This window comes from Canis lupus, chromosome 2 (assembly GCF_003254725.2).
Source record: "Canis lupus dingo isolate Sandy chromosome 2, ASM325472v2, whole genome shotgun sequence".
Taxonomy (NCBI): Eukaryota; Metazoa; Chordata; class Mammalia; order Carnivora; family Canidae; genus Canis; species Canis lupus.
In genome coordinates, this window is record NC_064244.1 from 46,203,914 (window position 1) to 46,216,658 (window position 12,745).

At 34.9% G+C, this 12,745-nt stretch overlaps 1 protein-coding gene and 1 long non-coding RNA gene across 2 annotated transcripts in view; both read left to right on the top strand.

The window, feature by feature from the left end:
- The window catches only part of LOC125753128 (uncharacterized), a 28,477-nt gene extending 18,962 nt beyond the window's left edge, over window positions 1-9,515 (top strand). The window contains exons 2-3 of the long non-coding RNA XR_007404197.1: window positions 1,126-1,164; window positions 8,254-9,515. This is a non-coding gene — a long non-coding RNA (uncharacterized LOC125753128). The remainder of the gene's footprint in view (window positions 1-1,125; window positions 1,165-8,253) is intronic.
- Window positions 1-12,745, top strand: part of NDUFAF2 (NADH:ubiquinone oxidoreductase complex assembly factor 2) — a 147,602-nt gene that overhangs the window by 35,117 nt on the left and 99,740 nt on the right. The gene's annotated exons all lie outside the window — the stretch shown is intronic.

Genomic DNA, 12,745 nt, shown 5'->3' on the forward strand with positions numbered 1-12,745 from the left:
TAATTGGAGCTCTGTTCTTAACTATCTACTAGTCTTACTATACATCATCTTAAAATTCTGGCATTCACTCCCATGCTGTAAGTGCTCCATTGCTCTGAAACATACTCAGTTCATTCCTCCTATTTTCTCATTCTAGATGCTTAGAAATAATAGGTTTTTTAACAACTCCAATCAGATGTTTCATGAGACCTCAGACTTCCCATGGTAAAACTGAAACTAATTATTCCCTTCTTCAAAAGAAAAAAAAAATGAGAAAACCCCTTCTGCTTCTTTCATGAACCTTGTGTTAGTAAGTGAGGCCTATCCCGGACCTAGATGTTCAAATCAGAAACCTAAGAATCAGGCATAACTCTGCTACCTTACTCCCAATATCCCCTTCAGTTACAAACCAATTATATTTTCTGATTGGCTCTTGAATCCTTCCAGTTCTATCACTAATACCTCTAACCTAGTCTAGCCCTCTGTCCCTTCTCTCATAAACTGCAATTGCCTTTTGATTTTCTACCTCTAACCTTGTTCTTCTCTAATCCCAGCTCCATACTACAGTCTTTCTGATATTTCCAAGCTTCAAATGTATCACTGTGTTTTAATTGGTGACTTCATACCACCCTTAGGATTAAATCCAACCTGCCTGGTTTAAGAGGCATGTCCTAGGATCAGGGCCCTGCCTCCCTGATGAGCATTAGCTCATGCCACTCGTTCCCTTGCTCTCTGATTTCTACACTTGAAATTTTTGCATTCCTTCTCTGTGGATCATGCCAGGCCTTTAGACATGTTTCTCTTGCCTCTCACTGCCTTCCTCCCCTTCTGTCCTTTCTCCTTCTACACTTTCCATCTAGTTGACTACTCATTGTTTACTTTCTGTTCAAATACATGTTCCCCAAGGAGATCTTCCTTACTTTCTAGATCAGGTAAGAATCTTATGCTGTATCTTTTTTGTATTTCCCTCACCACTCTTCATTGTTATCACCTATTTTGTTATAGTGATTGCTTTTCATTATAGTTGATACTGCTATTTACCTTCCGTATACATTGATCCCTTCTTTCTTAGAGCAAAAGCTCTCATTTTTAACTGGGCACATTGCTACACAGCAAACAACTACATTCTCTCTTTTCCTTTTACAGACAAGTTTGGCCTTGTGATGAAGTCTTGAGAAATGAGATGTAAGTTGAATGTAACTTAAAGGGAAGATGCCCCCCGCCCTTTCTTTTTCCATTGACTAACATGTGAATGTGCTGACTGGCCCCTTGAGTAGCCATACTGCATCATGAGATGGCACTGAAGACAAAAGAGCAGCCACATAGAAGAGGCCTGACCTCCTTATGACTGCACTTTATTACCATCATCAGCCCTGGACTCCTGGCTTCCACGTTGACTTTGTGTGAGAGAAAAATATGCTCCATCTTGTGTAAGCTAGTGTTATTTACTTAACTTCTGTATGTGTTTTTACTCTCTGATATAGCTATTCTTCACATGAACTTCTTGTATTTGGATAGTTCTGTACCTTATAAGCCTTACTAAGAGGCAGAGCCCTTTTACAGTAGGAGAGCTTTGTACTCACCGCTACAGCTTCCCTCATAGCTGGACTATGGATGTATGACCATGATTCAACCAGTGCAAAGCATTTTCCCCACTTTTGAATGTATGAATAAGTGATGCCAACAAATAGAGACAGCAGCAAATCCTTGCTGGTAATGGTCATGGTTAGATAGGACTTTTGGAGGCAAGTAGCAATAGACCATTCAGGCTGGAGGTGCCATCTCTTGTTTAGTATCAGTGAGATAGGTACTGCCAATTGTCACAGTTAATGCTTGCTGGTGGCAGCCTGGAGGTCTTTTTCACTGGACTAGTTCCGTGACATCACTTTCTCTGGTTTCTTCCCTCATTACAGAGTTTTTGAGCCCATTTCTTCAGCTTCCCAGCAATTCTGTGAACTATCTAACATTTTCTTTCAGGTTTAAGTAAAGGTTTATATTGCATGTTAATATCCTTGACTGAAGTAGTCATGATTCGTCTTTCCTAGTGGATTGTAAATGCTGTGACAGCAGTCTTCACATCAGCATATCCTCACAGTACCTACCATCTCAATATATCCCAGCTTACTTCCTGGCATATTAAATTGGTGCTCAGGATTTTTTTTTTTTTTTTAATAAATGAGGAATCCATGCCTCTGATCTTAACTTTCTTACTACCCTAGCAATTTCACTTTAGCTCCATTAATCGACTGAAATCACTATTTGTCAGAAGACTTCGGGTATTCTATTTTGCAAATCCATTGGATACTTTTTTCACTCTAGCTTGATTAACTTCTTTAAAGACTTGATCACAGTATTCCTTGCTGGTTCTCATTTATCCTTCTGACTATTTTTCTTCAGGTTTCTGAAGCTATTTCTTTTTATCTGCCAGCTCTTATATCCTGTGGTTCCCCTAGAATTCTTTCTTGAGCTCACCTACTTCTATGGAATCAATTACTATACCTGATGATGATGATTTCCAAACCTTAACCTTTTGAGCTTCAAACACTATATCCATCTGCCTATTCAGGATCTCTCTGTTTGGGTGTCCCACAAACTTCTCAAATCCAATGTGCCCTACATGTCTGAAATTAAACAAATGTTGTTGTACCTCCTTTGTAGATGGGTATTATAGATACGGTTATTATCTAAATCATTTGTTTAATCTAATTCTCAGCAAATTAGTTGAAATTAAGTTAATATGCATGTATAAATTCACAGTTAAAATTTGTTCTCAGATTTTTTCCTTAGCCTAGTACTTTCTATTTTTATATTATTGTACAAATAAGACTGTTTATAACTTCCAAAATTCTATTTAGTACCAGGACTTTAATATTGAATATAGACACAAAAATAATATATATTAATATTGCATGTTGAATAGACATAAGTTGTAGAATACATTTGCCATCTGTATTTGTCTACCTTGATAAATCATTTTAATTACATTTAAGCAATTTTAATTAACCATTTTTATTTAATAGAACTTTAAGATACTTATTCTACTTTGAAAAGATTTAGTTTTCAGAAAAATGTGATACAAAACATAAAAAGAAATGGAACATAATTGAAAAAATAGTCAAACTTAGTCATATTTATTTTTTATGTTAAAATTTCACCTATAATATGGCTTAATTCATTTTGACATTTTCAATTAAGTGTTTTGAAAGTCATAACAGTAATTTGCTTTAACCAAATTTGTATTTTCCTTGAATTCTCTGAGTAACAATTTTGTAAATAGTGTGACAGGGCAGTTTCAGTTAGAAGCTTCTTCAGCAATTCAGTTACCTTGTAAGAAAAACATCTTCATACTGGAAAATTATTAAGCTGCATAAACAAATAAAAATTGGTTGTTAATGTTACAAACATTCACACAGGGAAGTTGTTAAAATTATTGAAATTTACTAGGTAGCTTTTTATAATTAATAACCCAGGAAAATAACTAATGCATAAAAATATGTTAGTGTAATTTCATTCATTTGAAACCCTTAAGCTTAATTAGATTTTTTTCAAACATTTAATTTATGGAAGAACAATAGTGTTTTTGGATTTTAATTTTGTTTAATGACTTTTGTTCAAAGGTACATAAAAAGAAATTTTTCCCTTTATAATAATTTCTTTCAACTCTCTTAAAATAAGTTATTCTAAGAGTTCCCTTTGTTGATATATTGATATAATGCTGTGTGCCTTGTAACTTGGATTATATTAAAACTAATGGATTTATTTCTAACTGGTCTAACTAGTTATTCTTTTCTATTGTAAATCTCCTTGAATATTTGAAGATTCTGAATGAAGCCAGTTTTTAAATTCATTGCTGTGAATATCATGACATTGAATATCCTTGTATAGTCGTGTATTCTATGGACTGTTGCTTGTACATCACCCAGTGAAGGTATCTTTTGTTCTTGATTGTTCCCAAGTGTATCTCCTCCTTTTGTAGAATTAGGATTTCATGAGGGTAAAATCAGCATTCACAGGAGTAGTTTAAAGAAAATAAAATCCGGGCAGCCCGGGTAGCTCAGCAGTTTAGCGCCTGCCTTCGGCCCAGGGCGTGATCCTGGAGACCCGGGATCGAGTCCCACGTCGGGCTCCCTGCATGGAGCCTGCTTCTCTCTGCCTATGTCTCTTCCTCTGTGTGTCTCTCATGAATAAATAAATAAAATCTTAAAAAAAAAAAAGAAAACTAGAAATTTGAAAATATACCTAGAAGTTTCTATGCTATTTGTATAATTTATATGTATGTCATGTACAAAGCATCTTTATTAGGTATTCTGTTTTATACACCTGACTTTGCGACCCTTGCAAATGGAGATTGGTCAATTTGATTGTAGGCCATTTTTCAATCTTTATTTGGCGCAATTGTCATTCTTAATTGAGTCTATTTTGGAAATGTCAAAGCTGATATACTTCCTACCACTGTTAATTACCCATATAACAGAACTTAGGTTTTATCAGTTTTAGGGTAATGTTAAACATCTACAGGGAGAACTTTTTTTTGCATGTGTTTTATATTTATTGAACATCCATGATATAGATATTAAATAAGACTACAGGGACTCCTAGGTGGCTCACTGGTTGAGCATCTGCCTTTGGCCCCGGGACATGCTCCCAGGATCCTGGGATCAAGTCCTGCATTGGACTCTCTATAGGGAGCCTGCTTCTCTGTCTATGTCTCTGCTTCTCTCCCTGTATTTCTCATGAATAAATAAATAAAATCTTTAAAAATAAATAAATAAGACTGCAGATTCTTTGTCTTGAGTTTCTTGTTCATTACCTACTGAAACCAAATTGAAGTAAAAGAGAAGAACTATATCACATACAAGGCTGTTTTTTTAAAAAATATTCATATATATATAATATTTTGTTTATATTTTATATATATATATGTATATATATAATTTTATATATAGGTATCAAAAGAGAGTGAGAGAGAGCACCAGCAGGGGCGAGGGGCTGAGGGAGAGGGAGAAGCAGACTCCCCGCTAAGCAGGGAGCCCACCATGGGGTTCAATCCCAGGACCTTGGGATCATGACCAGAGCTGAAGGCAGATGTTTAACTGATTGAGCCACCCAGGTGCCCCAAACAAGGCTGATTTTTAGGACATTTTCTGACTTTGTTCTACATAAATATGCTCAGGTGTGAACTTGACGTATGTAATTACTAATGATAGAATTTTTTTTTAAAATTGACTGAACCAATATATACTTACCTGACATTTTTACTTTTAATGACTTTAAAATGTTACTAAATATGACACCCAATTTCTTGTATTTCTATATTTAACAGGAGAGTCATGGAAACAAGATGATTATTTAATTTTTTTTTGCCTTCTCAGGTAACTTGGAAATCTTTCCACATTACCATACAGCAAATTCTACATGTCAGACTAGCAGTCAGTGTGCTATAAATTTCTAAGCTTTATTTAAAAGATTTAAAATCTGAGGGGTTAAACAACTACAGTAACTATGGATTATATTTTAATAATTAAATATATCGCTAACAGTACTTTTTTTAATGATTCATACAAAGGTAAAAATAATTCACTTTGGGGATTCAATAAGGTTCTCTTTTTTACACTGAGGTAGAAAAATACAGGGGCACTTGAGTTGCTCAGTCAGTTAAGCGTCTGACTCGTGGTTTTGACTCAGGTCATGATCCGGTCGGGATCTAGCTCTGCACTCAGTATGGAATCTGTTTGAGATTTCTCTCTCCCTCTCTCTCTGCCCCTCCTTCAACATGTGCGCTCTCTCTCTCTCTCTCTCTCGTAAATAAATAAAATCTTTTTTAAAAGGTAGAAAAAGACAAAAGGCAGCAAAGGTAGAGAGTGAGATGTTACGCAGGTTGGAGAAGGAAAAGTCTAGAATTACATAACTATCTTTTGGGGGAAAAGAACCGATTTCAACAGAATTCTGATTGCTGTGGTTGCATGCATATTGAAATTATATAATGACATTTCTGGTAGGTGGCAGCCAAGTAGCATGAAAGCTAGAAGCAAATAACTATGTGGTGGGAAAACTATAGATTAACTGTCAGGAGGGAGTTTGAAGCTTTGTTCTTTTTTGGCTCATTTTGCATTCTGCCACATTGAAACATTCTGTCTTGATGTGTGGTGTATTTCTTATGGTGGAGATAAATGTTTCAACCGTTACCATGGTTTCCCCAGCTATCATGGTAGGAGTCTCTGGGACATTTCTTACCCCAAAGCCAAAGGATCCCAAGACAAATGTTATTTTGATTTTTAATCATCTAAATATCACCTATGTGGCTGAAGCTTACAGTTTTAGATTTGAACAGTGACTTATGAGCCCATATTGTAATAAGGGGGTTTGAGTTTAGGGGCCAATATTGTGTTGGAAAGGTAAAGAATGATGTTGGCTCTTAGCTGTATGTCTTTTAAAAAGTTGGTAGGTTGCCTGTGCCTGGATAGCCTGTACCTCTTAGTACACCTCTAATGTATCTGGGATGTCTAGCACCTGAGTGCCTGGCCACTCTTGATAAGAGTCAGGATTATCCCAAAGAAAGTACTTAATTTTCTCCTCTATGTCCCCCTTTTGTTGTTTAGAGATCAATATTTGCCTTAGATCATCAGTATCTTTTCTCTATTTGTAGCCCTTCCTTTTTTACTTTTCAGTAAGGTGTAGGGTGTATGAAATAACCTATAATAAAATAGTAGGTTCACTAAGAATTGATTATGTCCTAATAAACTTAATTTGGAATAGCACAAATTCATATTAATGTTATATTGACAGTGTGTTTTGGGGCAAAATAAAAACCTCATACCCAGAGAGTTAAACTTGGGAGTCCTTTCTGTATGAACATAATATAAAATAAAAATCTTTGTAGAAATTTTGAATTAAAATGTAATTGAATAGATTATTGATTTGTATTTTCTTTGAGCATATTGGAAATTTGTTATGATTGACTTTTGCTAAAGCAAAAACTGTAGAATTTCTTAGACTAAAATAGATGTGTGATTTTATGTGAAGTTTCAGAAACAGCCATAGTATTTACAGGGTTTTCAGGGGTGTACTGGAGCAAGCTTTCATTGGCTTATGAAAGGGATTTTAACATTTTAGGAATTTCACATGCTGGTTCAATACAAACTTATTCAAAATTAAATCATATGAACTTATAATTAACTTATATTAAAAACAAATACTCAAAATTCATTACTAACTAATTGACTACGGTTTACTATTTTCTATGCTCCTGATATTATTTATGCCTGTTGTATCTATATGGTTGAAATCCTATACAGTGGTGGGCTACTGTGCATCTCTTCCTAAGTCTGCTTTCAGTGATATCATGTTAGTGGCTTGAACTTGGTCATGGTGGAGTATTAATTCCAGAGAAATTGACAAATGCTACACATGAGGGCTTGATATATTATTTTATTGATTGCACTTAAAGTGATGGAGAAAATTTTAATAATGCACATTGTATCTATAGTCACTGTATTTTGAATGGCACAAAAATTGAGGAAATATTCTTTCAAGATTCAAAAACTATAATCCAGTCAACATTCATGGAATTACACTCAGAGAGCCAGTTGATAAACATTTACCAGCAGACTGCAGGTTTAAATTCATCAAACCTCATTAATTTTTTTGTTAAATCAGGATTTAACCTAAGTGCTTTAAATTAAGGTTACATAAGTAGCAATAAAATGTATTTTTATTAATCCAGTATCAGTTGCTTACCAGAACATGAGATATACTTATGCATTTATAAAAAGAAAACTACCTTTTTTTCTTAAATTTTATTTACAATAAAAGCTAACTTGTAGTTTTTTTTAATTTTAATATCCTGTCAGCCTCTCGTTGTTCTTAGTAGAAGTTCTCTAAATGACTGATCAGAGTAACAGAAACCTTAAAAACAATGACATCAAAAACATAAGCTGTGTGCTAGAGATTGTGATTCCTTCGATTTTTGGATGGCTTAAGAACCAGCATTTTATCAATCTTCCCTGTTGGTACTAATCATCAGCCAGGCCTAAGAATTACTGTATGACATAATTTCCAGTGCCTTTTGGAATACTTTAAGACCTTTTACTTGGAACAAGTAAAATAAAAAAGAAGGAACTTCAGCAAACTACATGGTGTTTATCTATTGAGTTTAATGACACTATTGCATATCTCATGTTGTCTGGTTAGAATATCATGAGCAGTATACTGTGAAAGTATTTTTAGTTCATCACTAAGTTTTTTTTTAATATACATTTTTTTTTTATTTTTAAGGAATCTCTTCACCCAATGTGGGACTCAAACCAACAATTCCAAGATCGAAAGTCATGTGCTCCACTGACTAAGCCAGCCAAGTTCCCCTAATTTGTCACTAAATTTTATCCAAAGAAAGTATCAATACAAATGAAAAGAGTATGAAGATTGGTTTTCTTGTCCTGACTCTGTAACTTTAGGGTTTGGTTACCTTGCCTGTGTAATTCTCTTTCCCTTAAAAAGTCTCCATTTTCTCATCCATAAAATAAGGAGATTATACTACATAATCTTTAAGGTGGAAAAGATGATTGATCAAAACATTACCTTTCCTTCATAGAGATTTATTTTTCACTGCTGTTTATGAGTCCTCTTAGTTACCTAATCCCACAAAGAAAATTGCAATGATTGTAGTTGATCTCTTTTACTCGTTTCTTTCTCTGTGCAATGGGGATAATGATAGTACCTGTCCTCATACTGTTATTTTTGGAGATCCAGGAAGTAAATTTGATAGTGTTTAAGAGAATTTCTGGGACAAAGTTCGAGCTGTATAAATATTAGCTGCTATTCTATTCTCATCCCCTTTACCCCACCTTTTTCTTACGTCCACTTTCTTCCTTACCCTACCTTGCTCTTCCTTTTGTCTCTTTTCTTTCCCCGGAGGGTTGATGGTGAAGGTATACCCAGTTCCTACCAAACGGCCACCATTTTTCTTCTGAACAAGTAGAATAGCAGTACACTTCAGTAAGTTTATAGGTGTTTACTTCAGTAAGTTTAAAGGTGCAATACACTTTAGTAAGTTTATAGCAAATTAAGAAGAGCTTTAAAGTCTCTTAGATGCCTTTTTCCAGCAACAAGACAGACTAAAACCTCAAAAAGTCTCCTGCTACAAAAATTCAGTAGTGCTGAATAAAATATAACTTCTTAAAAAAAGTCTGCCTTATCTATCAAGAGAGTAAGGAAAATACCAGAGAGGATACCGACACCAATGTTTTTTTTGTTTTGTTTTGTTTTTGTTGTTTTTTTAATAAACGATTTTTACATATCTTAAATGAGGTTGGCTTTTTCTCCTTTCTTGAACTGACCTCCTCTGATTTTGTTATCAGATTATGCTAGCCTCTTAAAAAGAACGGAGGCATTTTCCTCTTTCTGTGTTCTCTTGAATAGATTGTAAAATGGATTATCTATCCCTGTGCATCCTGGAAAATGTACTTGGTAGACTTTTGGGGCTCAGTGGTGTTTTTTGCAGTAAGATTTTTGACTATTAATTCAATTTCTTTGATAGTTGCAGCTTCTATTTAGTATCTCTAGTTCTTCTTTGATCCATTTTTATAATTTCTGTGTGTTGGGAAAATGTTTGGCTTAAATTTTCACCTTTATTGACATAAAATTGTTCATAGTATTCTGATACTTCTACATATATTTGTAGATTTTCAATATTGTTTATACTAGCCTTTTAAAACTTTTTTTAAAGTATTTTTTTAATTATTTTTTTAAGATTTTATTTATTTATTCATAGAGACAGAGAGAGAGAGAGAGAGGCAGAGACACAGGCAGAGGAAGAAGCAGGCATCATACAGAGAGCCTGACGTGGGACTCAATCCAGGGTCTCCAGGATCATGCCCTGGGCTGCAGGCGGTGCTAAACTGCTGCGCCACCGGGGCTGCCCTAGCCTTTTAAAACTTAACCAACAGGGGCACCTGATGGCTTGGTCAGTTAAGCCTCTGATTCTCTTTTTCTTTTTAAGTGACTTTTTTTTTTTTTGCATTTTTAAAATTTAAATTCAATTTGCCAACATATTGTATAACACCCAGTGCTGATTCCATCAAGTGCTCTCCTCGTTGCCCATCGCCCAGTTACCCCATCCCCCCATCCACCTCCCCTTCCACAACACTTCGGTTCCTACAGTTAGGAGTCTCTCATGGTTTGTTTCCCTCCTAATTTTTCCCACTCAGTTCCCCTCCTTTCTCTTATAATCTCTTTCACTACTTCTTATATTCCATATATGAGTGAAACCATATGATGATTTTCCATCTCCAATTGACTTATTTCACTCAGCATAATACCCTCCAGTTGCATCTACGTTGAAGCAAATGTTGGGTATTCATCTCTTCTGATGGCTGAGTAATATTCCTTTGTATATATATGCACCACATCTTCTTTCTCAGGGTCAGGAGATTGACTCCTACATCATGCTCAGAGTCAGCTTGTACCTCTCCCTCTGTTGGCTCTCACTCATGCTCTCTCCCTAAATAAATAAATAGATAAATAAAATCTTTAAAACTTAACCAATTAATAAGAAAGATCCAGCTTTTAATTTTGTAGTTTCTTCTTATTCTATTTCATTAAACATTAATTCTCCTCTTGTTATTTCATGTATTTTGCTTTCTTTTGTTTTTCCCTCCTATTGGTATTGTTTTCAGAATTAATTAAATTAAATGTTAATTAACTTTTAGTGTTCTTTCCTGATATTTGGGATAGATTTTTTTCCCCACAAATAATAATTAGGATACTTCTCTCAGTACTTCATATATTGGATCTGATAAAGTTTTAACTACCTTATAATTTCCACTATAAATTCTTCTTTGACCTATGAATTATTTTGAGCTTTTTAAAGAATTCCTAAATATATTAGGAAACTTGGTTTGGTATTCCTTCTATGAATTTTCTTATTTCTAACTTTATGGCAAGTATAGTTTCCTATACCTGTTGTAATAAATTACCACAAATTTAGTGACTTAAAACAAATTTATTATTTTATAGTTCTTAGTGTCAGGTCCAGAATTATTCTCTCTGGGCTAAAATCAAGGTGTTAGGCTTTGTTCCTTTTAGAAGATCTAGAGGAGAATCTGTTTTCTTCTGTTTTCTAGCTTCTAGTGACCACTTGTGTTTCTTGACTTGTGACTCCTTCCTCCATCTTCAGGTCTCTTTGGCTCTCAAACCTCTGCTTCTATGTGCAGATGGCAAATAGACATGAAAAGATGCTCAACACATCGGGCTCCCTGCATGGAGCCTGCTTCTCTCCCTCTGCCTATGTCTCTGCCTCTGTGTGTGTGTGTGTCTCTCATGAATAAATAAATAAAAATCTTTAAAAAAAAAAAAAAAAGAAAAGATACTCAACATTACTCACCGTTGGGGAAATACAAATCAAAGGTATAATGAGATACTACCTCATACCAGTCAGAATGGCTAAAATAAAAAACACAGGAAACAACAGGTGTTGGTGAGGATGTGAAGAAAGGAGAAACTTCCACATTGTTGGCAGGAATGCAAACTGATGCATCCACTCTGGAAAACAGTATGGAGGTTCCTCAAAAAGTTAAAAACATAACTACCCTGTGATGGGGTAATTGCACTACTAGGTATTTAGCCAAAGGATACAAAAATACTGATTCCAAGGGATACACGAACCCTGATGTTTATAGCAGCATTATCAACAATAGCCAAATTATGGAAAGAACTCAAATGTCCCTTGACTGATGAATTGGATAAAGAAGATGTGGTATCTATATGCAATGATATATTGCTCAGCCATTAAAAAAGTGAATGAAATCTTGGCATTAGCCATGACATGAATGGAGCTAGAAAACATGTTAAGTGAAAAATAAGTCAGAGAAAGAAATACCATATGATTTCACTCATATGTGAAATTTATGAAACAAAACAAATGATCATAAGGGAAAGAGAGAGGCAAACCAAGAAACAGACTCTTCACTGTAGAGAACAAACTTAGGGTTACCAGAAAGGAGGTGGGTGGAAGGATGATGGTTAAATAGGTGATGGAGATTAAGGAGTGCATTTGTGATAAGTACCAGACATTGTATGGATTTGTCGAATCACTGAATTGTATACCTGAGACTAATATTACACTGTATGTTAACTAACTAGAATTTATGTAAAACTTAGAAGAAAAAAAACCCTCTAAAACCTGTGGATTTTTAAAACATTCTGAGAGTATTCAGCCCTTTGAGAGATGAGTATAATCTTTTTATTATTTATTATTTCAAATTTTATGATATATTTGGACTTATTTCTATCACTTTATTCACATTTTCTCTTAATCATACTTTTACCTTTTTCTATCTCTACCAGTTCTGATTGATAAACTTATAACCCCTTCCCTAGCCTTCTGTAACCCCTTTACTGTTTTCAGCATTATATGTTGTTTCTCTTCCTCCTTCTCTTGCTCTTTTTTTGCTGATTGCTTTTTAGAATCCTCTGTCTTTGATTTCTGTGTTTTCATTGCAGTTTATATAGCTATAGGTTTTTTAATTTTTCCTGATTTTTGTTTTTCCTGCATCTGGGAAAGGGTTCCTGTGGCTCATCAGTTTTGGAAAACTATCTGCTATTACTATCTTTTCAAATATTGTGCCTTTACCCCTTCTTTCCGTTTCCTTCTGGAATGTCTATTAGTAGAGATATAGATTGTCGGGCAGCCCTGGTGACTTAGCGGTTTAGCGCTGCCTTCAGCCCAGGGCGTGATCCTGGAGACCCGGGATCGAGTCCCACATCAGGC